We start from the raw sequence: 24,675 nt of genomic DNA, 5'->3' as shown, positions 1-24,675 counted from the left end.
GTTCATTATTTCATGTTGCTTTTGTCGTTGCTGTTATTTTAGTTATGCTTTCTAAGTCCTAGTACATTGTTGTGGATTCTACACACTTTAATTTCCATGGCCAGAGAAGCCAATAATGCAACTCAATCTGTTCCACAAAAGAGAGTTTTTGATACATGTTATTGTGTGTGTGCCTCCTGGGGAATTAAGGAGGTATATTCTTAATAGACCCAAATGCAGGTATATTTCATTTTTTGAAAGTGACCCGAATATGGGTATATTTCACATTTTGAAAGTTCATGTTATGCCGCCTTGCTTTTACAAAAGACCCATATTAGTATCTGCTTCCCCTAACCAAAAGAAATCTGTAGAGAATTTTCACTTTTGGAGGGAAAAAAAAGGTGAAAACCAAGAATAGTGTTCAGGGTTTGTTTTGCAATGAGCAGTTGTAGAGGCAGCACACATCCTGAGCAGTGAAAGTGTCATGCTGAGAACTTCCCTGGGAACTCAGCATTAAGTGGCCAGGGTTTGAACTGTTTCTGTGAGCACATGTGATTTATCTTGATTTATTTTGTGAATCGATTAGCAAGATGTGTCCTAAGGTGTCAGAAAAGCCTATGAGATGTTATTTTGGGGGGATCAAGGAATGCTAAGAAATTTGTTCCTATAAATTAATGATAACTTATAGTTTACACCATTTCAGCTTATGAAAGATTTCATAGGAGCACTCTACTTTCTGGGGCACCTGGGTGGCTCAGTCAGTTGAGGGTTCAACTCTTGGTTTCAGCTCAGGTCATGATCTCACAGTTCATGGGATTGAGCCCTGCGTTGGCTGTGTGTTGGCAGCACGGAGGCTTCTTGGGATTCTCTCTTTCTCTCTCTCTGCCCCTCCCCTGCTCACGTGATCATTCTCTCTCTCTCTCTCTCTCTCTCTCTCTCTCTCTCTCTCTGTCTCTCTCTCAAAATAAATAAACTTAAAAAAAAAAACATTCTACTTTCAGATAGTGAGGGGAACCTGTATTTTCAAAATGTGAATAAAGACTACTTTAATCAAAATGGTAACTTTCATTTCTAAATTTTAGAAAATATTATTGTGGTATAGAGTAAAAGAAGGATTTTGTTCTCCTGACACAGCCATTCAGCAATTTATTTAATCACTCTGAGGTCTAGTTCCCCCTTCTACAAAATAGAAAGTGGTAGCTATTATTAAGTGCTCTAGCTTTTCAATTCAAATTTCACATCTCAGTTCAATGTAAAACATAACAAAAAAGACTTTTTAAATGGACTTAAATAGATGTGCTCACTGTATTTATGAATTGAGCCAATTTGGACAAGGTAATTGATACTTAAGGGAATTCAACTGAAGTTCCAATAGTTTGGCGAGTCAAAAGGTAGATATAATTATGACTGGTGTTTCACTTAGGTAAAACAATATTTCAACAACTGAATCATTTGGTAGTGTTTTAAGAACAGACAAGAATAGCACTGAGATGAGACCTAGATTAGTCACATAATTCTCCATCTCAACAACAAATGGGCTTCTGCTAAAAGACAGTATTCAGGGGTGGCTTGGTGGCTCAATTTGTTAAGCATCTGACTTGATTTAGGCTTAGGTCATGATCTCACAGTTCATGAGATTGAGTCTCTTGATGGGCTCTGCACAGACAGTGTAGAGCCTTCCTGGGATTCTCTCTCTCTCTCTCTCTGACCCTCCCCAACTCGTGCTTTTTCTCTCTCACTCTCTTTCTCTCAAAAATAAATAAATAAATATTTAAAAAAAACAGTGTTAGGAAAGAATCAATGGAATTTGGAAATCTCCCATATCACAAATATGGGAGTTTAAATAGCAAGACTATAAGAAAAACTTAATGGACACATTTATTACTAGTCTTTATTATGGTAATAGACATTAAGTCTTCAGGTTTTGCAGCCATGAAAGTTCAATCCATTTTCAAAGAGAAGTAACAAATAGCGATTTGGCTAAACCTTATACAGATGAGTAGAAGAACTTTCTGGCTGGGATGATGGAGAGATGTGAGACATGAGTTCCCAGTAAGATTGCAGATTCTCATTCCTTAAAGATAAAAATAAGATGTCTACCTTCTTGGGATTACTTTACTGCAGACCTAGGATTAAGTCAGGGAGATGAATGAAGCAGGCATTAAAGTTTCATTCCGGGCCTGTAACTCCATGCATTTCCTGAATTCACCATTTTCACCCTGTAACAGATTCAGCAATGCAGCAAAATTACCAGGCAACCCAATTTCTTAGGGTTGTAGCAATGTCACAGATAATTAAATAGAAACTGGGATTTTGTCCTGGTTTCAATAAATTGGCCAGCTGGACCACCAGCAACATCTCCCTATGCAGTTATAGAGATCTAGCAGTGTGTTAATAAAAGCCTCAGGGAGGTCCCACAAACTATTGGCCATTTTCTACAGGAGATATATAGCTCTGGGCAACTTCAAAATGTATATCTAGTATTCCTGTTCCAATAAAAAGAAAAGCATAAGAGTACACAGTGTGTACATATGTATATGTGTATGTGTGTTAAGTGACCTAAGAAGTATTGAAAACTAATGAGACATTATGGAAAAATGGTTAACTTCCCTCTCCCCCTACCATGTATAGCTCTGCTAATTCAACAACTCACCAGCTGTTAATATTTAATACTCAAGGAAAAATACATTTGCAATTTAATTAAAGCACAAGGTGGTAGGTTCTATTTAGAAATGTCATGGTAAAGGCAATTTTGTCTCCCTACACCATTTTTTTTTTAAATCGACCTGTCTAATACCTAACAATTCTCATATATAACTTGCTAGTGCTGTTAACACAAAAATCAGTCTAATGTCAATAATAAGTGAGAGGTTTAAAAAATAATAAAAATAAAGTAGCTATTTATGTATAATTAAATTCAATGATATAATTAAACATAATATAAATATCAACACGTGAAGAATTCAATTAGTTTCAAGTTGACTATGGAGGGAAATTGGATGAGGGGACAAAATTCTGTGCATTCCTTTACTTTCTGATTGTGGGTTGAGTAAAGATTATATTATTGCTTATTTTTCTAATAATTCAAATTAATAATGATAGTAATTCTAATAGAATTGCTACAAAAAGTTAAATATTGCTATATTTTCCAAATTTCTGAAGGTAATAATATTAACAATAATAATAGCAACAATAATAAAATATTATGTCCTAATAGTGCCATTTCTTGCTCAGCTTGTTAAGGAGAAAAGAGCTCTAATTATGAGAACCTCTCTCCAGGGAACCAATTCTTGACTATAAATTTTAATGGCAATTTTCCCACTTATCAGAACAGTTTGGAAATTGCACACATCCATTTTTAGGTCTTTTATTTTTCAATGTAGACATCACAACCCTTAAATGTTTTAATAAATGTTAAATTGACATCATACTAACTTTCAAACTAAAGTTTTGATATATTTCCATTATGAAAATTAACTTTAAGTGTGGATCTCCATTTCTTATCTGTATGTTGTAAATGTTACCCACACAAAAAAACATATAGTTTCTAACAAAGGGCCTTACCATAAACAGTCTCTATATTTGTGGCACTTTTGTCTGTAAATATATTGTTTTAACTAAGAAATTTCTACGTCACAACATACTCTTGTAACATATTGTAGACTCTTAAAAGAGACACTATTTTACTGGCATGTAGCACTAGACAATAGACAAATTCTTCTCACTAATTGATTAATCAATAAAGAGGCATATGTATGTATATATATAATAAAACATATACATGACATACATACATACATATATACATATACAAGGAGACATAAATATAGAGTTCAATAAGAATTAGCAATGCAATGTTAATACTGGCTACTGTAGTGGGATTATATGCCAAAATGTATTTTCCTTTACATCTTTTTAATTTTAAGTATTGTATAATAAGTATGCATTACTTCTATGATAACAAACATAAAATTTTAAGGATAAATAGAATAGCTTCATGGGTAATCTCTGAACATACAAATGATAGCATTGAAAACAAATTATTTTTCATATCCACAATATTTCTGCTAAAAGTCAAATTCCTATTGTTAATTCTTTCTAGCTTCTTATGCCTTATATATTTAGAAACTGAGTATCATATATGAATCTGGCATTTATTTAATTTCTAATTTAAAAGTCTCAAAAGTAAAAAAAGTTTTTAATTTTTTAATTTGATAAAGTTGACACTATACTTTGTATATGTCAGGTATACACCATGTTACTTTAATACATTTGTATATTGTAATATGATTGCCATTGAAGCAATATTTATCACATTACATCTTAGTACAATATTATTGTCTATATTTATTATATTCTATGTTAGATGTCAATGACTTATTGACTACTTGTTACAAGTTTATACCGTTAAATGGCATCAGTCTTATGTCCCCAACACTATCCTCTAGTAACCAATAGTTTCTTTTCTGGTTTTCTTACAGGCTTAACTTTCTCAGATCCAAACATATAAATTATATCATACAATACTTTTTTTTTTCTGATTTATGTTGCTTTGCATAATGTACTCAAGGTCCATCCACATTGTCACAAATAGCAGGATAGCCTCCTTTCTCATGGCTGAATAATATCCCACTGTGTATTTATAACACATCTATTTTGTCCATTCATCCATTGATGAGCATTTGGGTTCTTTTCATATCTTGGTTATTATGAATAACATTGCAATAACTATGGGAGTTTATATGTCTTGTCAAAATCCCAATTTAATTTATTTTGGCTATATACCAAGGAAGTGGAATTGCTAGATTATATGGTAAATCTATTTTAATTGTTTGAGAAATCTGTATATTGTTTTCTCTAGAGGTTGCATAATTCACATTCCTACAGGCAGTGTGTAAGGGTTCTTTTCATCACATCCTCACCAGCAATTGTCTCTTGTCTTTGATAACAACCATTCTAAAAAGTGTGAGGTGATATCTCATTGTGGTTTTTATTTGCATTTCTCTGATGATCAGTGAAGGCACCCAGGTGGCCTTTTCATGTGCCTGTTGGCTATTTTAATGTCCTCTCTGGAAAAACGTTTATTTAGTTCTGCCATTTTTTAAACAAATTTTGTTATTATGTCACACTAGTTCTTTATACATTTTAAATATTAACCCCTTATTTGATATATGGTTTGCAAAAATCTCCCGTTCTGTAAACTGCCATTTTATTTCGTTAGTTGTTTATTTTGCTGTGCATAAGCTTTTGCAATTGATGTACTCCCATTTGTGGATTTTTGCTTGTTTTTTTTTTAGGATAGGTGGGGCAGAAAGAGAAGGAGAGAGGGAGAGAGAGAGAGTATGAGAATCTTATCAGGTTTCATGCTCAGCATGGAGTCCAATGAGGGGCTTGATCTCATGACTCTGAGATCATGACCTGAGCCAAAATCAAGAGTCTGATGCTCAACCTACTGAGCCACGCAAGTGCCCTAATTTTTGCTTTTGTTGTTTGTGTTTTCGAAGTCATGTCCAAAAAATAATTGCTAAGACCAATACTGATAAACTTCTTTCCTATGGTTTCTTCCAGGAGTTTTAGGGTATTAGGTCTTACATTTAAGTTTTTTGTCCATTTTGGGTTAATTTTTGTAAGTGGTGTGATATAAAGGTTCAAATTCATTGTTCTGGATGTTTCTCTGATTTTCCCAGCATCATTTGTTGAAAAGACTATCCTTCCCCCACTGGGTTTCTTGGCTCCCTAGTCAAATATCAGTTGACTATATATGCCAGAATGTAATTCTGTGCTCTTGATTCTGTTCCATTAATCTATGTGAGTATTTTGTGTCTGTATTACTAACTATCCTTTTGTAGTATAGGTTAAATCAAGAAGTGTGATATTTCTGACATTGTTATTTTTTTCTCTGGATTACTTTGGTTATTTGGGGTCTTGTGTGGCAACACACAAATTTTAATATTGTTTATATTTGTGACGAATGCTTTTGGTATTTTGGTGTAGACTGCACAAAATCTGTGGGTAGCTTTGGGTGGTATGGCTATTTCTTATTGTTTCAATCCATGAACACATGATGTCTTTCCATTTATTTGTGTCATCTTTGATTTATTTCAGGAAAATCTTGTAGTTTTCATTGTACAGATCTCTAATTTCCTTCGTTAAATGTATTCTTAAGTGTTTTATTGTTTTTGATGCTATTTTGATTAGGATAATTTTTCTGATGCTTCAACACTAGTATAAAGGTATGCCACTGATTCTGTAAATTGATATTTAACCTGCTACTTTACTAAAATCATTGATTAATTCCAACAGCCTTTTTTTATTAACTCTGAGCTTTCCTATATATAAGATCATATCACCAGTAAATAGTCACAGTTTTACTTTTTCCTTCTCAATCTAGATGCCTTGTATTTCTTTGTCTTGCCTAATTGCTCTAGCTAGGACTTCTAGTACTATATTGAATAGGAATGGTGAGTGTTGGCAAAATTGTCTTGTTTCTGGTCTTGGAAGAAACTCTTTCAAATTTTCTCTATTGAGAATAATGTTAGATGTGAGTTTGTTGTGTATGGCTTTTGCTATGTTGAAATATATTCCTTCTATGCCCAATCTATTAAGGGCTTTTACCAATAAAGGATGTTGTATTTTGTCAAATGCTTTCTCTGTGTCTATTGAGATGGTCACATGATTTTTATCTTTCATTTTTATATGATGAATTGCATTTATTGATTTGCATACATTCAAACATCTTTGCATCTCAAGGATAAGTCCCACTTGGTCATGGTCTATAACCCTTTCAATGTGATCTTGAATTTGGTGTGCTACTATTTTGTTAAGAAATTTTGCATGTAGGGGTGCCTGAGTGGCTCGGTTAAGCATCCAACTCCTGATTTTGGCTCAAGTCATGATCTCGCTGTTCATGAGATACAGCCTCTCATTGGGCTTTTCTGTGCTGACAGTGCAGAGCCTGCTTGGGATTCCCTCTCTCCCTCTCTCTCTGCCCTTTCCTCATTCATGTGTGTGCTCTCTTTCTCTGTCTCTGTCTCTGTCTCTGTCTCTCTCTCTCAAAATAAAATAAAATAAACTTAACAAAAAGGAATGTTTCTAGGAGCATATGGGTGACTCAGTTGGTTAAGCATCTGACTCTTAGTTTTGGCTCAGATCATAATCTCATGGCTCGTGAGATGAAGCCACACATCAGGTTCTGTGCTGACAGCATGGAGCCTGCTTGGGATTCCTCTCTCTCTGCCTCTCCCCCACTTGCACACATGTTCACTTTCTCTCAAAATAAAAATAAATAAACATTAAAGAAAAGAATTTTTGCATCTACATCTTATTAGGGATAATGACCTGTAGCTTTCATTTCTTATGATATACTTACAGAGTTTTGATATCAAGGTAATACTGGCTTCATAGAATGAGTTGGGAAGTGTTACATCCTCAACAATTTTGCAAGAGTTTGAGGATGACTGGTATTAATTATTCAAAATTTGGTAGTATTTATCAGTGAAGCTTTCTGACCCTGAAGTTTTCTATGTTGGGAGTTTTTTATTACTGACTCAGTCTCTTTATTTGTTATTGGCATGTTCAGATTTTCTATTTTTTCCTGATTCAGTCTTAGTAGGTTGTGCATTTCTAGAAATGTACTCATTTTTTTCTAAGTTATATAATTTTTTGAAACATAATTTTTCATAGTACTCTCATAATTCTCTGTATTTCTGTAATGCAGAAATAGTTCCTTTTTCAGTTCCAATCTTCTTTGATTCTTTTCCCAATTTTCCTACTTAGTCTAGCTAAAGGTTTGTCAATTTTGTTTATCTTTTTGACAAATCAGCTTTTTGTTTGTTGGTTCTTTCTGTTGTTTTTCTGGTCTTTATTTCATTTATTTCTGCCCTGATATTATTATTGTCTTCCTTCTATTTAATTTTGGGCTTAATTTGTTCTCTTTTTAGTTTCTTGAGGTGTAAAATTGGGTTGTTTATTTGAGATCTTTCTGATATCTTAGTATATTGATTGCTATAAACTTTCCCCTCAGAACTGTTTTTCCTGCATCAAAATTTGGTATGTTGTATTCTCATTTTCATTTGTTTTAAGATAATTTTTTTATTTTCCTTTTGATTTATTCTCTGACCTGTTGGTTCTTTAGAATTTATTGTTTAATTTCCACAGTTTTGAAGATCTATTTCCTCTTGTTTATTTCAAATTTCATGCCATTTTGGTTAGTGAAGATGGTTAGTGTGATTTCAATCTTCTTAAATTTGCAAAGAGAAGTTTTGTGGCTTATCATATGATCTATCCTGGATAATGTTCCATGTGCGCTGGAGAAAACGGTGTACTCTGCTATTTTGGAGGAGGAATGTTGTATATACACCTGTTAAATCCATTTGTTCTAAAATGTGGATCAATTTCCTTCTTGAATTTCTGTCTGAACAATCTATCCTTGCTGATAGTGGAGAATTGATGTTCCCTAATATTATTGTATTGTGCTGTTGTTTATTTCTCCCTTAAGATCTATTAGTATTTGCTTAATATATTTTTTAAAGCTTATTTATTTATTTTGAGAGAGAGAGAGAGAGAGAGAGAGAGAGAGAGAGAGAGAGAGAAAGAATGAGTGAAGAAAGGGCAGAGAGAGAGGGAGAGAAAGACTCCCAAGGAGGCTTCATGCTGTCAGCACAGAGCCTGGCGTGGCACTCAATCTCATGAACAGAACCGTGAAATGATGACCTGAGCCAATACCAAGAGTCAGACCCTTAACTGACTGATCCACCCAGGTGCCCCATTAATGTATTTTGATGGTCGGATGTTGGGAGTATATATATATTTATGACTGTTATATGTTCTTGATGTATTGACCATTTTATCATTATATGATGATCTTCTTGTCTCTTTTACCATTTTTGGCTTGAAGTCTATTTTATCCGATATGAGTATGGCTATACACACTTTCTTTTAGTTACTATTTGCTTGGAGCATCAAACTCCATCTCTTTACTTTGACTCTATACCTTTCTTTATAGCCAAAATGAGACTACTGCAGGCAGCATATAGTTGGGTCTTGTTTTTTAATCCATCCAGGTGCTCTCTTGATTTGTGAGTTCAATCTATTTACATATAGGGTGATTATTGATATATAAAGACTTACCACTGCCATTTTATCTTTTGTTTTCTGGTTGTTTTGTATCTCCATTGTTTCTTTTTCTTTGTTTCTGTTACTATTTTAAGTTGGTGGCTTTCTATGATGATTTTCTCAGTTTTTTGTTTTGTTTTGTTTTGTCTTTCTTTTTTTTTATGATTTGTGTCTTTACCCTAGATATTTTGTGTGTGTGTGGTTACCATGAGGTTTGTATAAAACATCTCATAGATAAACTAGTCCTTTTTCTGTTGATAGCAATGTATCTTAATTTGCCTTTACAGATTCTGTCATTTTTCTCTTCTCCTTTTACATTTTTGTGACAAACTACTCCATTTTATGTTATAAATTTGTTACCTGTCATAGACTCTAAGTCTAAAGTTCTCTTTTGGCCAGCAAAAGAGTGGATGCAGGATTAAAGCGAGAGATGGCTAATGTCCTGGAAAAGACAAGAGCCCTGAATAAGGGTCCTTGCCCCATTTTTATTAGGATCAGAAGGCTTACAAACATGGCGATGGACATATACAAAGGGACAATGAATCTGTGAACATTAACTTGTGGACGTGAAGCAAACAGGGTCTTGAGGATATTTGTGGTTGGGGGTTTGGGTTAATACAAAACAAAATCCAGGAGCTGGACAGTCTGGAGGAAGGTTGTTTACAGTGGACAGATGGGAGGCAGCACCTCTGTTTATTTTAGCTAGCTTAGGGGATGAGACAGATAGGGGAAATAACCTCAGGGTTGACAAGACACCTTTTCTTTTGTTAACCATCTCTGCTCTGGGTTGCTTCCCCTGCAGCACAGGGGTCCATAGTCCAATTCACCAATTTACCTAACCTGGACCTATCCTCCTGTGAAAGCAAATTTTCCGATACAGTACTAAATTGGGGGTGCTTCCACACTGAATATCTAATCTTGTTTATTTCATATACCTATGTATTGGGCACCTTTGCACCATTTCTATTTCAGGCCTTTGCCTCTCCCTCTCTATTTTGGGTGCTCTGCACCCCCTATTTTGGGGTGCACTTGCACCTCCTTATTCCTGGCACCTTTGTGCCTCCCTATTCTCAGGGTGTCTTTGCACCCCCCTATTCTTATGGTGCCAATCTGGTTTACCCAAACTTGGGTGTGAGCATTTTATGACTTTGTATTTCTTTATGCCTTGTCAACCCTTTGGTGTAACCCCAGAGGATTCCTAAGCTTATCTCCCACAGTTACCAAATTATAATATAGTTATGTTAATGCCTTTATACTTTAATCTTTATGCTATAATTGAGTATTTAACATCCTATTCTAAAATAGAGTTACAATTTTCTAATTCTGGCTGTTTATCATCTTATTAAAAGTTTCATGTACTTTTATATTTTGTCTTAGGTAGAAGAGCTCCTTTCAACATACTTTGTAAAACAGGATTAATGGTAATGAAGGCCCTCAGCCTTGGTTTATCTGAGAAAGCTTTCATTTCTCTTTCATATCTGGGGGGAAAAAAACAAAAAACAAAAACCTTTGCTGGGTACTATATTCTTGGCTGGCAATTTTTATTTTTTATTACTTTTTTATTTCAAGTTTTTATTTAAATTCTAGTTCATTAACATGTATGGTAAAATTGGTTTCAGGTGTAGAATTTAATGAATAATCACTTACATATAACATCCATGGCTCATCACAACAAGTGCACTCCTTAATGCTCATCACCCATTTAGCCCATCCCCACCCAACACCTTCCATCAAGCCTCAATTTGTTCTCTATAGCTAAAAGCCTTTTATGGTTCTCATCCACCTCTCTCTCTCTCTCTCTCTTTTGTTTTTATTTTTTCCTTCCCCTTGTTCATCTCTTTTGTTTCCTAAATTCCACATATGAGTGATATCATATGGTACTTGTCTTTCTCTGACTTACTTATTTTGCTTAGCATAATACACTCTACCTCCATCCATTTCATTGCAAATAGCAAGATTTTGTTATTTTTATGGCTGATTAATATTTTATTATATATGTATGTTTCTATGTATGCATATACATGTTGCTGCATACATGCACACACACACATACACACGCACACAATACATTTTCTTTTTCCATTCATCAGTCTATGGACATTTGGGCTCTTTCTATAATTTGGCTATTGTTAATAATGCTGCTATAATCCTCAGGGTGCATATACCCCTTCAAATCAGTATTTTTGTATTCTTTGGGTTAATACCTAGTAGTGCAGTTGCTGGGTCATAGGGTAGTTCTATTTATAACATTTGAGGAATCTCCATACTCTTTTCCAGAATGGCTGCACAAATTTGCATTCCCACCAACAGTGTAAGAGTGCTCTCCTTTCTCCTCATCCTCCTCAACATCTGTTGTTTCCTGCGTTGTTAATTTTAGCCATTCTGACAGGTGTGAGGTGATATCTCATCATGGTTTTGATTTGTATTTTTCTGATGATGAGTCATGTTTAGTATCTTTTCATGTGTCTGTTAGCCATCTGGATGTCCTCTTCAGAAAAATGGCTCTTCATGTCCTCTGCCCATTTCTCAACTGTATTATTTATTTTTGGATATTGAATTTGATAATTTCTTTATAGATTTTGGACACTAACCCTTTTTCAAATATGTCATTTTTCAAATATCTTCTTTGATTCTATAGGTTGCCTTTTGGCTTTGTTGATTATTTCCTTCACTGTGCAGAAGTTTTTAACTTGATGAAGACCCAATAGTTCATTTTTGCTTTTGTTTTCCTTACCTCTGCAGGCATGTCTAATAAGAACTTGCTATGGCCAAGGTCAAAGAGTTTATAGCTTGTGTTCTGCTCAGGATTTTGATGGTTTCCAGTCTTACATTTGGGTTTTCCATTCACTTTGAAATTATTTTTGCGTATAGTGTAAGGAAGTGGTCCAGTTTCATTCTTCTGCATGTTGCTGTCCAGTTTTCCCAACACCATTTGTTGAAGAAACTGTCTTTTTTTCGGTGTACATCCTTTCCTGATTGGTTGAAGATTAGTTGACCATACAGTTATGGGTCCATTTCTCTTTTTTCTACTTTGTTCCATTGAACAAGTATCTGTTTTAGTGCCAGTGAAATACTGTCTTGATGACTACAGCTTTGTAATATAGCTTGAAGTCTGCAATTATAATGCATCCACCTTTGCTTTTCTTTTTCAAGATTGCTTTCGCTATTCAGGATCTGTTGGGGTTCCATACAAATTTTGGCATTGTTTGTTCTAGCTCTGTGAAAAATGCTGGTAGTATTTTGATAGGCTCTGAATTAAATGTGTCGATTGCTTTTGGTAGTATAGACATTTTAACAATGTTTGTTCTTCCAGCCCAAAAGCACAGAATGTTTTTCCATTTCTTTGTGTCCTCTCCAATTTCTTTCATAAGTACTTTATAGTTTTCAGAGTACAGATCTTTTACCTCTTTGATTAGGTTTACTCCTAGGTATCTTATTGTTTTTGGTGCAATTGTAAATGGGATCAATTCCGTGATTTCTCTTTCTGCTGCTTCATTTTTGGTGTATAGAAATGCAACATATTTCTGCTAATTGATTTTATATCCTGTAGTTTTGCTGAATTTGTGTATCATTCTAGCAATTTTTTGTGGGGTGTTTTGGGGTTTCTACATAGAGTATCATGTCATCTGCGAATAATGAAAGTTTTACTTCTTGTCAATTTGGATTCCTTGTATTTCTTTCTGTTGTCTCATTTCTGAGGCTAGGACTTCCAGTCGTATGTTAACAAACAATGGTAAGAGTGGGCATCTCTGTCCTTTTCCTGATTGTAGAGGAAAGAAAAGCTCTCAATTTTCCCGATTGAGGATGATTTTAGCTATGGGCTTTCATATATGCCATTTATGATATTAAGGTATGTTCCATCTATCCCTACTTGTTGAAAGTTTTTATCAAGAATGGATGTTTATCTTTCAATGCTTTGAAGGCATCCTTCTATTCTCTCTCCTGGCCTGTAGATTTCTGCTGAGAAGTCTGCTAATAGTGTAATGGGGGTTCCTTTATAGGTTACTTTTTTCCCCCTGGCTACTTTTATGATTCTTTCTTTATTATTAATTTTTGACAGCTTCATTATGTGTCTTGGAGAGTGTCTTCTTGCACTGATACTATGGTGATCTATTAATTTCATGAATTTTTATGTCTAATTCTTTTCACAGGTTTGGGAAGTTTTCAGCTGTTCTCTCTCTGTCTCTCTCCCTCTTTCTGTCTCTGTCTCTCTCTTTAATGGTTATTTATTTTTGAGAGAGAGAGAGAGACACAGCCATGAGTAGGGGAGGGGCAGAGAGAGAGGAAGACCCAGAACTCGAAGTGGAATCCAGGCTCCAAGCTGTTAGCACAAAGCCCTACACGGGGCTCAACTCACAAACTGTGAGATCATGACCTGAGCTAAAGTGGGACGCTCAACTGACTGAGCCACCCAGGCACCTCAGATTGCTATTGTTCAGATCACTCATATTCTCTTCCATCTGATCTGCTCTATTTTCAGTGTTTACTAATGGACACTTTATCTCACTTATTAAGTTCTGCAGCTCCAGAATTTCTGTTTAGATTCCTTTTTAGAATTTCAGTCTCTTTGGTAAAGTACTGCATGTATTTATTAATTTTATTCCTGAGTTCATTGAATTGCCTTGTCTTCATAGCACTATTTGAATTCTCTGTCAATTACATTCCAATCTGCTTTGACTTTGAGTTTGGTTGCTAGAAAATTTCCTCTCCTCATTGTAATTTTTTACTTAATAATAATTTGGATAATTTCACTTTGGCTCCTACAGTAATTTAGTTATTTTGAGTTATTCTCACCTCCATCCCTGCTGATAGGGGCCTAAACAAATGCAATGCAATGTGTTTAGGATAACAGAAATATCCACAAGGTATAGACATAACCCAGTTAAAGGAGGAATTAAAGTGCTTGTAAAGAAAGTGAATTCATACAACTTTATTCTTAAGAACTATCTGAGATTAGGATATATAGTTCTCCAGGGCCAGATGCAAAAAAAAGCCTGGGCTATTTAGTGATATTTTTAATTCCTTCTTCTCTTTCACTCGTCTGTCTTTTGTATCAACAAGCCGTTGTTTTGTTTATCCTGATTTCCAAATATATTCTCCTTTTATTATCATCACCAGTGCCTCCAGCCAGTCCTTCTCCTATTTCTGGCCTAAATCACAGTGACTGTCTCCTAACTGCTATGCTTGATATTAACCCATCTGACCAGTATCCCTACCACCCATCTTATAAGACTTAATTTCTAAAACAAACATTTAGTCATTCTATGCCCTATTTAAAAAGATAATGGGACACTCTATTATCTATGCAAGAAGCTCCAAAATATTTATATGGCTCTTAAAACCCATCAAACATGATCTCAAATAAACTTCCAACTTGTCTCAAGTAACAAATTCTGTCCCACCACATTTCTACTTACAATATACCCTATGTTTTTCTCATTAATTCCCCCTTTTTTTCCCTCAGATTTCCACTTCTCTGTGCCTTGTTCATGCTTAACCTCCGCTAATGTTACCTCCATAATGCCTACACCTTGTCTAAGTGACCACTTTAATTCTATCTTGCTAGAAAAATTTTCTTCAGGACTACCACCCTTTCCCATCCTCACAGAAGTAACAGCCCTTTAATCTGCATTCCACCAGCTTTCATAAAAATTTTCATTATAAAATATAGCATACCTCTCCATTCTCACGACTGGTATTTTCTTCATTATGTTATGAATCCTTCATGATGATAATTATACCTATTTTTCTTTGTATTCTCCACATTTAGTATAAAGACGAAACAAAAAAAAAATATTCTTATATGTAAAGGTCCTAAGTAGCTTCTTTATTCTTTGTCATATATAAGATAGAATCTATCATATTCTTATTGTATTATGTATACCTCTCTTACAATGCACTCTTTTTCTGTACTTGCACCTTACAAGTACACCCAACTTAAAAAAAAACCTGATTTTCCCTGTAATACATTCTATTTCTTAACCAATGTAATCTAACCTCCCATTAGGTAGATCATTTCTGAACATCCTTGAATAAATTCCTGCTTAAGTAGTATACAATTACAATGAAGTTCACTTCGTATTTTTTTAATTGGCAATTTTTAAAAGATAAGCAGAGATGCAATTTTAAATACTTCTGCTGCAGATAACATATACCTAATAGTTCCTTTTTTGTCAAAGCTAATATCTCCATTCTTCTCTAATAGGCAATGAAAAAAAAAAGAAATACAAAGTACTTGAGTTTTAGAAGTGAGAAATACTGTTTCTGTGGATTTGGGGAATGCTTTGCAAGTGCCTACTTTTATCTAGGGAGTAATTTTAAAAGATAGAGTTAAGTGCAATCATTTAGGAATGCTTGGTTTTAGTGTTTAAAAGAACTAAACTTCTACATTTTCTGAAAATGACTTTTTTTTTACCAAACTTGAACTCATTTTATTTTCTCTTTTCAATATGTCAATAAGATAAAAGCTTATTTTTTCTCGCCTTTAGAAGTGACTATTTTTACTGTGGATAACTGAAAGAAACAGCAGAATCATAGAAATTCAAATTTCCAGTGTGGGAAGTCTTTTTATAAGGAATAACATCTGTTTGAGTTTTCTTTTTTTGGAAATTAAACATGAAAATGGTAATTATTTAAAAAAAAATCATGGATATTGCTGATGTATATTTTCATGATCTTTATTTTCATGGCATTTTTCCATAGCATTTTTTTCCAGAGGTGGGGGGGGGGGGGAAACAGACTGCCATAAATGTACTTAGGTAGACTAGATAGGAGGATTAAAAATAATCTAAGAGAAGGTGGGCAGTAGAGTCAACAAAAATCAAGTAGTATGATGTAAGAAAAATGTGGGTTCTATTTGTGTAATCAGTGAAATCTTTTTATGCTTAATAAGGACGCACTATCTTTGAAATTAGCAAGATAATTGATTTTTGTTTGTCATGAAAATGCTTAAAAATTTTAAATATAATCATTGATATCTAAATGACTTGTTTTTCATGCCAGCATCCTAAAGTAAAATAAGGTAAAAGGAAAAGAAAATGTTATTACCTACATTTTCTATGCCAGTTAATATCACCAGAACTTTTGTTCCTATTGATGTGACTCAAAGTTTGTAGGGGGAATTCCTGGGTGTCTCAAGACCTGCCATCTTTTTCTCTCTTATTTTGGGACTTCTTGGCTATTAAGTAGATGGAATGATGTCCAATGCACACATGGACACATACTTGCATATATACAACATCTACTTGCAGGCTGGCTCCCACACTGATCTCAAAGATCTGCAACTAAAGTGAAGAACATCTTTCTAGCTGTCTTAGTGAGATAACACCAGGTTCCAAGGTGAAAATAAATGGGGAGAAAGCTTTAACCTGAAAACTCTCACAGCATGTTAAATAAAGCAGTAATAGTAGAAGCAATAGAATAAAAAGGAACATGTGCTAAACACTTAAAGTAAAAAATGGACTAAGTTCAGTCCCAAAATATCTCAAAGCATGCTGTTAGAAATCCCAGTGATACAGCCATTATTTGGCTTATTCTTGACTATTCCATTTTTCCTCAGGGGCAGACACCTGTCCCAAGGGGAAAAGGCCTTACACTTTGGTGTCATAGCATCAGTCTGAAGGAACAACACGCTAAAATGTTGAAAGCCAGACAATAAAAAGAGAGAGGATGTCTGTTCATTGAATAGAAAGAACGTCAGTAGGACTGAAGTCTTATAGGAGTAAAGGAAAGGGTGACAGAAGAAAACTAGAGCTAATCAAGAAGCAAATCATGATGAATCTGGTAAGCCTTTTTAGATTTTACAAAGAAACAATTGAAATCTTAAGTATAAAATACAGGTTCATATTTACATTGTAGAGAGACCATTTTGGTTGCCGTTTAAAAAATGTGAATAGGAACTAGACTGATTAAGAGAGATCAGTGAGCATGCTATTGCAGTTATCTAGGTGACAGTTAATGATGGTTTGATCTAAGGCAGAGTTTCTCATCCTCAGCACTATTGATGTTTTGGACTGGGTAATTCTTTGCTGTGGGGCTGTCCTGAGCATTGTAGGGTGTTGAGCAGTATCCGTGACTACTACTTAGATGCTAGAATCATTCCCACCCCTGTTTTGATAATCAAAAATATCTCCAGTCTTTGTCAAATGTCCCCAGGGAGCAAACACTTTCTTCCCCCACTCCCTCTTCCCTTTTAGTTCTGAGATAATGGCAAAGGGAATGGATAAAGGAGGGGTACTGGAGTAATATTTAAAATATACCATCAACAGTAAAATGATGATCTATTGGGTATAGAGTTTAAGGGAAAGGGATAAATATTTGAATTAGAATGAGAAAGTGCACCCACTACTAGATATTTATCCAAAGAAAATAAAAACACTAATTTGGAAGGATATATGCACCTTGTTTATTGCAACATTACTTATAGTAGCTGCGATAGGAAAGCAACCCAAGTGTCTATCAATAGACGAATGGATAAAGAAGATGTGCTACACACAAACACACACACACACACACACACACACACACACACACACACACCAGAATATTACACAGCCATAAAAAAGGATGAGATCTTGTCATTCATGACAACATGGATGGACCTAGAGGGTATTATGCTAAGTGAAAAAAGTCATACAGAAAAAGGCAAACACATATGGTTTCACTTATATGTGAAATCTAAAAAACAAAGTAAATAAACAAACAAAATGCAGAAACAGGCCCATAAATACAGAGAACAAACTGATGGTTGCCAGAAGGGAAGGAGGTTGGGGAAATGGCAAAAATGGGTAAAGGGAATTGAAAGATACATGCTTCTAACTGTAGAATAAATTAGTCAAGGGATAATAAAAGATATGGGAGAGGGAATATAGTCAATAGTACTGTAATAGCCTAGTATGGTGACAAATTTAGCTACACTGTCCAATATGTAGACAACCAATTAAATGATTGTGCTAACTTATTTCCCGTAGTGGACATGTCTATAAAAGTAGAATTCTATATTTCTAACTATATAACCCTAAAAATTTAGACAACATGAAATTATTTTTTTTACACATATCAAAGTGAGAAAGTATCTCCATACATGTAGATTTATCTCTTCTCTGTAGTATAATTTACTTACTTTGGGAATGGGAATAGTAAATACTTCCTCTTAGAAAAATTTCACTTCTGTTTATAATGTCTATTTGGGTTTTAATGTAATTTGAATTCTATATGTAGGTCATCCTTAACCCCCCTACTCATATTTTAAGTGATCCCCACTTTCTTAAAATATAGAGACATATCTGATTTTTAAAAATATAAGTACATTAAATGTAAGTTATGTACATTCGGGGTATGGAATGCAGTGATTATGCTACTTAGAAAACATTCAAATCTGCAGATAGTTTCATTTACCATGCCTATCCATTAAATTGTCTAAACTTTTAGGTTTAGTATACATATATTATTTATTGACTTACAAATAAAAATACTAAATGTTTGATTAAAAAATAGCATAGTGTAACATATAAACTTGTTGAATCACTATGTTGTACACCTGAACCTAATGTAACATTGTGTGTCAACTATACTTTATTATATATATAAATATCTATCTATATCTATATCTATCTATCTATCTATCTATCTATATATAAAACAGGAAAGTATTTCACTTTCAACTGGGAATAAAAGGGGTTTCTAAATAGGGAAGTGATGATATTGATTTACATACTTGAAAAGCAAATATGGAGGTATATATATATATGCATATAGGGTTATGATGTTATTATAAAATTTCAGTATGGAGTGAAGAGGGTCTCAACTAATGACATGAAAGTTGAAATAAAAGGAAACCCAATGGGAAATATTTTTATGATCTCCTGGGGGAATGAATTAGACTTGAATCATGGGGCACTCTAGTATTTCTAGTTTGGACAGCTAGATGTTTTATATCAGCATTAACTATTTTGGAAAATATAGGCAAAACAGCATATTTGGAGAGCTAGAAATCATAAAACATATTAATCTTAGCTACCCATCACTAACAATGTTCAGAAAAAATATAGATTCTTTGGAGGGTGTAGATGATTTTAGGAACATAATACAGAAAATAAAAGGATAAAAATACTTTCACATTTTTATTTAAAAATGTGTTTCATTTTTGATATTTTGGCACAATGCATTTAATTGCCCAGGTAGGTTAAGTGAATGTAAGCAACAAAAAAGATATCTGGACAGCTGAAGGGGAAGGAATTTGTAGTTAGAACCAAGTGAAGGCATATGATTATTTTTGAGAGACTATTAGAAGAACCTGTCCTCATGATGTAATATAGATGTTTCTGCTGTAATAAAATATTGCTCTATCAAGTCCTATTAGGGATTTTAGCTTCAGTTTTCCTACTTCTGATGTTAAATGTAGGATTTTGTTTATTAAAAACCTACATTTTTTTGCATGCCGATTCACTATTTTCTCTTTAAGCATAAAAAGAGAAACTAGTGCTTAAAAAAATTATTCTTATTCTTATTCTTATTCTTATTCTTATTCTTATTCTTATTCATTCTTATCAGACTGACAAGAAGCAGAACAGCATCTTTTATGGAGCAGAAGAAAAAATTTGAAGTGTTAACATTTTATTTTCAAAAGAAGTAATTTTGACAAAGATTATTTAACCTTTAAAGGATACTTTCATATTAAGTCTGAAATTTTCACACAACAATTTCAATAAAATAAGGAATACTTGGAAATTATAGATTTCATTACTTATACCTTGGGAATCAAATTTTAGCTTAAATTTTAGCAAGATTAGATCCTCTAATCTTGTGTTATTTCAGTCTATTGTCACACTTTTTTTTTAAGTTTTTATTTATTTATTTCGAGAGAGAGAGAGAGAGAGAGCAAGCAGAGTAGGGGCAGAGAGAGGAGGAAAGAGAGAATCCCAAGCAGGCTCCACACTATAGGCACAGAGCCCCATGCTGGGCTTGAACCCATGAACTGCAAGATCATGACCTGAGCTGACCAAAAGTCAGATGCTTAACTGACTGAGCCACCCAGGCGCCCTTATTGTCACACTTCTAATAAATATTTGGGATTGATTATTTCATTCTTATATGTTTAATAACTAAACATTTAATATAAAATGCCCCAAAAAGATTATGCAGTGTTAATTTGGTTACCATTGGTGTATAGGCTTTCATATCTATATCAATATATAAAGTTTTTTAAAACTATGATCAACATGTTTTGATGATCTTATATATTTTTCCTAGTGAGGATATTGAAGTTATAATTTTGAATCAGTAAATTGTGTTCCATTTAAAAGATATACCAAAATGTACTTAAGCCCTGTCTTTAAGAGTGGCATATAGAAGTTATATCCAGTATTTAGATAGTGAAGACAATGTCAATAAAATTATCTTGATGTATAAATTGTGGTTTTTTTGTTCAAATATTTCCTTATTACATATTTCTGGAAGGAAATTTCTAGGTTAAAAGGCATTCCTACTTTGAATGTATATATATTTTTTTAATCTGGGAAGAGTGTGCTGGTTTATTCTTACTAGCTGTGAATGATTTTGCCCATTTTCCTACATCTTTTACAACACGAGCCTGTTTCAATTGTTTGATTGTGAAAACAACGTAGACACAGTCCTGAATTTATTACGAATAAGCATGAACATTATGTTTCTCAGCCAGAAAACAAAAGGAAGCAAAACACTTTGCACTGAGAGATAAACTATAAATAACTGGGTCACTCTGTTTACTTGTAGGCTCCAAACTCAATAAGATCCCAGGTATTTTCCATAAATTGTTAGTTCACTAATGGAAAAATTCTATCTTGGATTTTTGCACAGCTCTAATCTGAAGAAAAGACTTTGTGGATATGATGATGACAATGTGAGAAAGTTGGTGGGTTTTTTTTCCCGTTAAACAAGCTAAGTGTAAACTCAGTATGTTTGATAATTCTGCTGTGTTTGACAAATTTTTTTTCAATATTATTTTCTTTTTAGTTTGAAGGCAAGTGCTTTAAAGCTTGAACTTCTTTCTCAATTTTTTGAAAGCAAACTTATGTTTTTAATAAACATTTGGTTCTGTATCTTTCTCAGATATTTGTCCATCTCATAGGTTAAAAAATAATTTTTAAATTTTAAAGCAGCTTATGATTTTAATTACTAGGTAGTTCAATATCCTTTTATAGATCGATGCTTCATTTGTATTTCATCTTTTGCAAATTTCTTTTATATATCTCTATCCCTGTTCCTATTGAGTGTTTTTTTTTTTTTATAACACTGGTCTCCTATACATTAAATATATTATTTGTTACATATGACACTAATTTCATTGTTTTGCTTTTTTTTGCCAATTATTTAAAATTACTTTTGTTGTCAAATCCAATGTCTCAATGTCTCATGTTTTAGAAAGCCATTTTAACCCCCCCATATTTGAAACATATTTATCTATTTTCTAATATATTTATGATTTTATTTTTAACATTTAAATTATTAACTCATTGGGCTTTCAGGCTAAGGAGAATTGGTTTCAAATACCAGCTTTGTGCATTGCTTGTTCAAAGCGGGGACAGGTTCAGTGTTCTTTGAGTCTCACTTCCTCACTTTAAAAAGGAATTTGATAGTTTCCAACTCATTAGGTATTTGTAAGGATTAAATAATATTTAATTATCTGATTATTAAATCAGATAATTCATATGATGGTTTAATAGGCTTCTTGTTGATAGTAAATAATAAATAATGAGGAGGAGGATTTCTGTGTTCATACATAATAAGAATGTACATAAGTATATGTAGACCTTGTATGTATAGACCAAAACATCAATAATATACCAAAAACTTATTTAAATGTAGAGATGTAATTATTTGCACAGTCGAGACATACTTAATGTCAAAACATATATGAATAAGACTTGAAAGTAATTGAATTAAAATGTTTTCAGTCCCATTTGGAACAGAACGGCAGATGAAGCCTTGCTCATGAATGCCAGACATACAGAGAAACTTCTTGTGCATGGTAACGACTTTGGGCTTTGGAGTTTTAAGTCTTTGTTTTCCTACCCTTTTTAATGAAATGATACAATAAATAATGAATGGTTAACAGTGATGGCAGATCAACAGGCAAAGATAAACACAAAAATGATACAAGACAGACTGTTCCTGTTCAATATCCTCCAAGTAGTTGCAGATTTAGATTGCTTCTAGGCATCCAGGCATCTGAGCTATCACCAGGAATATCTAAATTGCTTTCTCACAGGTTCTACAAAGCACTCTCTTTACTTTATCTACTCATTTTAGATGGCACCTCATTGAATTTCTCCTAGCCAATTTACTTTCTGCAAAGCTCACATTTCTCTTACAATAGAGAAATTTCTTTAGCTCTACTCTTTTAACTTTAGCTTAATAGCATGGGGGCTTTCGTTAAGTTTCACTGTCAGCAGAACAGCACAAATTTAACATTTACGTGATCCATTTCTACTAAATAGCAAAAGGAGAAAGTGTTATGCCAAGGGCAACATGGGTATTAATTTTCCCTATGGTTTATTCAATTACTTGAAAGCATCCCCAAAGAAAACTAATATATTGATCAAACCTAATTAGCGTTAATTTACATAAAACTATAGCATGAGTTACTTGTATGCTTTATAGAAAAATAGAAGGTTTAAGTGAAAATAACCCAGGGGAATTTACAATTCACACTCATCTGGCACAAAAAAACACTGAAAGTATGAGAGTAAAATGAGACCAAAATTCTAATCTTATTATAAAAATTATTTAATAACAAAAATATTAAATTTTAATTATTTTTATATGTTAAAATGTTTATTTATTTATTTGAAAGAGAGAGAGAGAAAACATGAGTGGGGGAGTGGCAGAGAGAGAGGGAAACAGAGATGTCAGCACAGAGCCCAATGTGGGGCTTGAACTCACAAACCGTGAGATCATGACCTAAGCCAAAGTCAGAGGCTTAACCTGACTAAGCCATCCGGGCGCCCCTAATTTTTAAATTTTTTAAATTGCTGTCGCATAACACATTTTATATAAGTATCTATATTTAGTTTTCTAAACACATAATATAGAAATAAAAAATTTCACCAATAATACCATCATCTAAAGATAAAGAGTGAGAATAATGTTCTAGTGAATTTTCTTCCAGACTGTCTCTACACACAGACACGCACGCGCGCGCATGCGCGCGTGCGTGTGTGTGTGTGTGTGTTGTGTGTGTGTGTGCAATGTTTATTCCACTCTTTCAGTTTTATAATCTCTTTTCTTTTTTTTTTCCTTTTCTAAATTTTATTCTAGAGAGAGCACAGGTACAAGCAGGGTAGAGGGGCAGAGAGAGAAAGAGAGAAACAGAGACAGAGAGAATCTTAAGCAAGCTTCATGCTCAGGACAAAGGTCTGACATGGGGCTTGATCCCATGACCCCGGGATCATTACCTGAGCAGAAATCAGAGTCTGGTGCTCAAATGACTGAGCCACCCAGAGGCTCCCCTTTTTTCTTTAACATGACTTATTAAGATTTTGTCTTATCATTTCTTCATGCAACAAGAATTTATTAAGCAAATATCATTTGCCGCAACAATGCTACTTATGTTGTAAACAAAAATTAATAGAATAGTAATTGCCATTCCCTTGTAGAATTTATATTCTGATTGAACAGATAGATAATGAACAAGAACATTGGATAAATAACAAAAATCTATTTCTGTGTATATGTGTGTATAATTATAGATAGTGAAGAAAATTATAAATAAATGTAATCAAGAACTGAATGGAATAAGTATAAAAATAAGGTGGCTAAAGATGATATTTTACAGATGACATTTGTGCTGGGCTTTGAAAGATTAAGAAACAGCAAACTTTATGTTCTGTCACATGGGAATAATCTAAGCCAAAGGAAGCAGGCATGAAGGTCTAACAGAACAAAAGTTTTGTCTCAGAAAAGCAATAAAAAGATACCAATTTCACTGCACGCTGTTAGAGCCTGGAGTTGATGCCACTGGCTGGCCAATGAACTCACGAGTGTAAGCATATGCTTTGTGAGGAGCAGGTCTTTCGCTAACACCACAGGTCTCTGACCCAACGAGTGTAGTTTGATAGTAATCTTGCTGTAAGTATTTTATATATATATATATATATATATATATATATATATATATATATATATTCTAGAGTCCAGTCAGCAAGAAGACAGAAGAGGATGTGGTAGTTAGGCAGAAATCAAATCATTCAGGGTTTTAGTTTTTGGCTTTCTAGTAAGATTGAAGTACATGAACTTGAGCTAACCTTTGACTCCTTTGACCAACAGAATGCAGCAACAATGATAAGGTGTTTATTTCAGGTCTCCTCCTTAAGAACTTTAGATCCCCATTTGCACTTACGAATCTGGTTGTCATATAAGAAGTCTGACTGCCCCGAGAGCTTGGCACTTGAGGAAGCCCAAGCTGGTCGCATGGAAAGGCCATATGGAGGAATACTGAAACATCATACATAAAAGTAAAGCTATCCATGATGCTCCAGTCCAGCTCAGTCACTAGCCGAATGCAGCTAATGGAACACCCCCAGCTAATAAGATGTAAAGCATAAC

At 33.9% G+C, this 24,675-nt stretch overlaps 1 non-coding gene across 1 annotated transcript; it reads left to right on the top strand.

The window, feature by feature from the left end:
• Positions 1–24,054: 24,054 nt before the first annotated feature.
• On the top strand, positions 24,055–24,204 carry LOC113600956 (small nucleolar RNA SNORA62/SNORA6 family). Its single transcript, XR_003422073.1, has one exon. It is a non-coding gene; the product is annotated as a small nucleolar RNA SNORA62/SNORA6 family (small nucleolar RNA).
• The last annotated feature ends 471 nt before the right edge of the window (positions 24,205–24,675 follow it).

Source organism: Acinonyx jubatus, chromosome B1, assembly GCF_027475565.1.
Source record: "Acinonyx jubatus isolate Ajub_Pintada_27869175 chromosome B1, VMU_Ajub_asm_v1.0, whole genome shotgun sequence".
In the NCBI taxonomy this organism is placed as follows: domain Eukaryota; kingdom Metazoa; phylum Chordata; class Mammalia; order Carnivora; family Felidae; genus Acinonyx; species Acinonyx jubatus.
The sequence above is the reverse complement of the archived record's forward strand: the minus strand, read 5'-3'. Positions and strand labels throughout refer to the sequence as shown.